The 4,269-nt window shown below is 43.5% G+C and overlaps 1 non-coding gene across 1 annotated transcript; it reads left to right on the top strand.

Annotated features, from left to right (window-relative positions):
- Positions 1-4,195: 4,195 nt before the first annotated feature.
- On the top strand, positions 4,196-4,266 carry TRNAG-GCC. Its single transcript has one exon. It is a non-coding gene; the product is annotated as a tRNA-Gly (tRNA).
- The last annotated feature ends 3 nt before the right edge of the window (positions 4,267-4,269 follow it).

The raw sequence follows: 4,269 nt of genomic DNA, 5'->3' as shown, positions 1-4,269 counted from the left end.
CCCGGCGGGGCGGAGTGTCCCCGGGGCCGGCCCCGCTGCCGGCCCCCACCTCAGCCCCCTCCACTCTTCCCACCCCTCTCCTGCCTCCAGCCCCTGCTCGACCAGCGCAAGATTAGCAAGTCAGGGCGAGAAGTTTCTTTGGAGGTAGGGTCGCTGCAAGGAGGAGGGTTGGGAGAGATGCTTTCCTGTTGCTTGGTAGCCAAGGTGTTGGTGCTCCTGCAGTGCCAGAGGGTCTTGTGTGTGGAGAGGCCAGCCCCTCTTCTGGGATATCCTTGTACTGAAGGAGTCACATCACTCCGTCATACCCCTCTAATGAGCAGTCTTTGATATGAATGTAATTGATATGATGGCTGGATCATCACCGTTGCTCTGTCCCCATTGCCACCCCAGCAAACACACAGAATAAAATAGGCGGGAACTAGGTGCTTTTCCCCATTTCTGTGTGGATGAGACTTTCCACCTCACTTGTAAGGATCTTGCACCTTCAGCTTTGGGGCTTCCCTGCTGTCCCCAGTAGCATGGGGGCACTCCTGCCAAGGAGGCTCCTGTGAGACTGTGGGGTGTGAGGGTGTGAGGTTGTGCTCTGTTCCCTGGCAAATAGCCCGTGTCTTAAACTCATCAAGCCCTAAACCTCATGGAAGTAAAGAACTGGTTTAAAACTCAAGAGAGCTTTGGGAGCAGCAACTCGCAAAGCTACAGCTCAGCACCACTTTCTCATTAACTCCTCAGACACAGAGCACCGCTCTGCAGCCGCTCCACAGACAGCTGAACACTTGCTGATTTCCCTTACTGGCTGTGCTGTTACAGTATAATATTTTTTCATTTCATGGTTAAACCTTTCACAGAGCTCAGGAAACATATTCCAGCTTTGTCATCCACGTTCTGTTTTGTTATTTTCTTCCCTTTAACTAACCCTCTTGTCCTTTTCTACTGTTCTCTCAGTTCTGCAACTTACCTCCTTTTCCTTTTTTATACTGGGACATTTACACCAGGAAACAGTGCTTGATATTTTGTGACCATGTTCCATCCTACTCTGAAATCCTTCATTTTTACCAATTTTCTTGTCTTGTTCACCCTTTAGGAGTGTCCTTGTCCTTACTCTGGGCTTTGAGAGGAGGCTGATGATGTGTTGGGAAAATCGTAAGCACTGAATTTATAACCAGAGTGAATTTATGTCAATAAGATTTTATTAATCTGTGTCTGATTTTACATGTGGCAAAGACGTGTGCTTTCACATTGGATCTGTCGGCAGTATCACTGTGTGTTTAGCAAACTTCATAGGGATTAGTTTACTTGTAGTATGCTGCTTAACTTGTATCCCAGTTTTTATATAGGAAATTATTCGTTCTCTCTTTCCCCATTTTTTAGATTAAACAGGAAATAACTATCCTTTCTGTATAATAAGTAATGTAGAATATCAAGTAATATTTTTATAATAAAAATGGAACTGAAACTGTAAATCCAAGCAGAAGTCATTGTCATAAAAATGAACATTGAAGAAATGTTGAAGAAATTCTTAAAGGGGCTTGGAGGTCGAGAGCTGAATTTTTTGAGGAGAAAACAGTGAATTAGAATTGCAAAATAGGTTTTCTAATGCACAATGAAACATATTCTTATTACTGTCTTCTCTGTTCTGGTCTGGATGGCTCTCCATTTCCCATCATCTTCTTTTAGTATTTCGTTTAGTGAAATAGAAAGATTAAGCCCTCAAATCCCCACACCATAGTTAAACACCAAGGAAGGTCTGAGAGAAAAGTCTTCCATGTATTTTCCCTTCTGGCACAGCAAATGGGACACTTCATATGTTAATATTCCCAGCTACACCTTTTTCCAAGCTGACTTACTAGAGAGGAAGTTGCCCATTTTGCAGCATGGAGACGTTTAATTAAATATATTTTAATGTCCTCAAAGGTTTGAACTTTATTTGTACTTGCTTTTGTAACCAGTCACAGCTTTACTATTTCTTTCAGAGCGCATTTATTGTTGGAAGATTGCGATATTTGGGGAGTAGAGCTCTGAAGGAATGCTTTAGTGGTTTCTAAAAATACACTTTTCATAACAGGACTTATTTTCATAACTAAGTCTCATGAAGAAAAAGGATGGCCTAAACTGCTACCATGCACCTTCTTTAAAAAACATTATTTTTTAAACTGTCATTTTGGTTTAGAAAAAGAAAAAAAAAAAAAAAAGCTTTATGGACTGAAAGTGCTAGTCAAACGCACTGTCAGCTAGACTGATGTGAACCAGTGCTGACATTTTTTGTTAAAAAAACCTCCAACTTTGTTTAATGATTTTTGAATGTAAAAGAAAAAAAGACACTATAGGGTGATCAGCGAAATGCTGAATACAGTAAACATCTTTCATGACAAAGAATACAAATACCCTGCAGATCTGCTTTCAATAGCAATTACTAGGCCCCCTGCTTTCAATAGTTAATACCGAGGCCCCTCTCTCTTCAAGCCTTAGTGGTAACAATCACAAGCCAATGCTTAAAATGTTGACATGCTAAGCACATTTAGAAAAACCTATGTCTGCATTCCCTATGGATGGTGTAGCATAACTGTCTAACACCTAAAGTGCAACAATGAAAAACAAAGTGAACTGGGCTAATCACCTCATCTCCTGAAAAGTTGTATGTAGAGGTAGAGAGTTCTCTCCTAGATATTCCTCTTCCCCTTGCATGATGTCAGTAGACCTGTACTTGGTCCATTTATGTATTCACACTCTAACAGGCTACATGTCTTCACTGGAAAATATTTAGGAAGAATATTGGGGAAAAAAAAAAATCTGTTGAGTGAAGCATTTGTATTATGCTCATTCATCCCATCTGCTGGGATCAGGCATCATCATCATGGATTGTAAAAAAGTATATCAGCAAAATTCTGGAATGAAACTTCTAGAGAAACAGTGAAAATGAATATGATAAATTAGTGCTGGGGGAGAGATACAAAGAGGAGACACAAAGGAGAAATAAAATGAATATGCTGAAGATTCTGAACCCGTATCTAGTGATGAGAGGCAGGCAAGGATTAGTAGATTTCTGGAACAAAACTTTGAAACTTGGTAGTCTGGAAATACCGTGCTTTCTGATGAAAGCTGACATCCTTTCCCTTCTCTTCTTCCCTTTAGCCTGCCTGGGAACTGGTGTACTGGCGGTTTCATGTGCCGGGTTTGGAACATGGCAGAGATGTTACAGAGCATTCGCTGTGCCGGTTTTGGCCAACATACAAGGTCAGTTAATCCTGACATGAAAAAGGACAGCATCCATTTCATCCTACCACTGCGCCAGACCTGCGCCCTTCAGTCTGCAGTTTGAAGACCTTTCCCCTGGCTCTTTTTCCATAGGACTCCATGACAAATGATTCTGCAGCATAAATTAATCTCTCTCTCTAGTACAATCTGTGTGTGATGGGGTCTAATGAAATTTTTTGAGGAGTCTTCAACTGAAAAGCTTTGCAGCAGGTTTTTAAACTTTGCCCAACATTTAGGTACCTGATGGTGATGTTCCCAGAGAGCTGGGGGCTGTTTGTTGCCCACTGTCCTGGCACTGGAGACTGTTCCTGGAGCACTGCAGTTTGCTCCTGTTATTCAGAATTGAGGATTTGCAGCACCCCAAGGAGAATTCATGTCCCAAAGCGAGAGTGAACTTTCTTCTGCCTTGCTTCTGGGGAGAAGAGTGCCTGGTGGATTTTGGGCTAGTATAGCAAGCTGGAGGTTGTGGGCACCCGAAATCTGACACGTTTGGCTCCCTAGATTGCTCTTACAGCCCCGCTGCAAACGAGCAAGCGCGTGTGTATGTGACTCCTTAGGAAGTTAGCATTGTTGTGTTTGCATATAATTTTTTTTTTTTTGTTTTCCCGAGAGATAACGGCAAAATAATTAATGTTTTCCTGTCTCTCAGTCTCGGAGCCAATTTTCCTTGGGTTAGGGTTAGGGTTAGGGTTAGGGTTAGGGTTAGGGTTAGCCAATAGGATTTTCAGCCATTTGCACCCCTTGAAGCGCCTTCAAGTTTTCTCGAGAATAAAAAGGGCTCTTGCAAAATGTAACAGCGCCTCGATTAAACGGGAAGGAACCGCAGTGACGGCAGGAACAGCCCCGTGGCGGTGGGGCGCCTGGACGGGCACGGCGCTTCCCAGTGCGGCCCGAGCGCTGGACACGCACTCATAGCGCGGCCGGGAGCCCTTCGCCACCGTCAGCATTGGTGGTTCAGTGGTAGAATTCTCGCCTGCCACGCGGGAGGCCCGGGTTCGATTCCCGGCCAATGCAACG

The sequence above is a fragment of the Athene cunicularia genome (genome assembly GCF_003259725.1).
Source record: "Athene cunicularia isolate RWA chromosome 19 unlocalized genomic scaffold, athCun1 chr19_part1, whole genome shotgun sequence".
Classification (NCBI taxonomy): Eukaryota; Metazoa; Chordata; class Aves; order Strigiformes; family Strigidae; genus Athene; species Athene cunicularia.
Note: the sequence above shows the minus strand (reverse complement) of the source record. Positions and strands in the feature narration are given on the sequence as shown.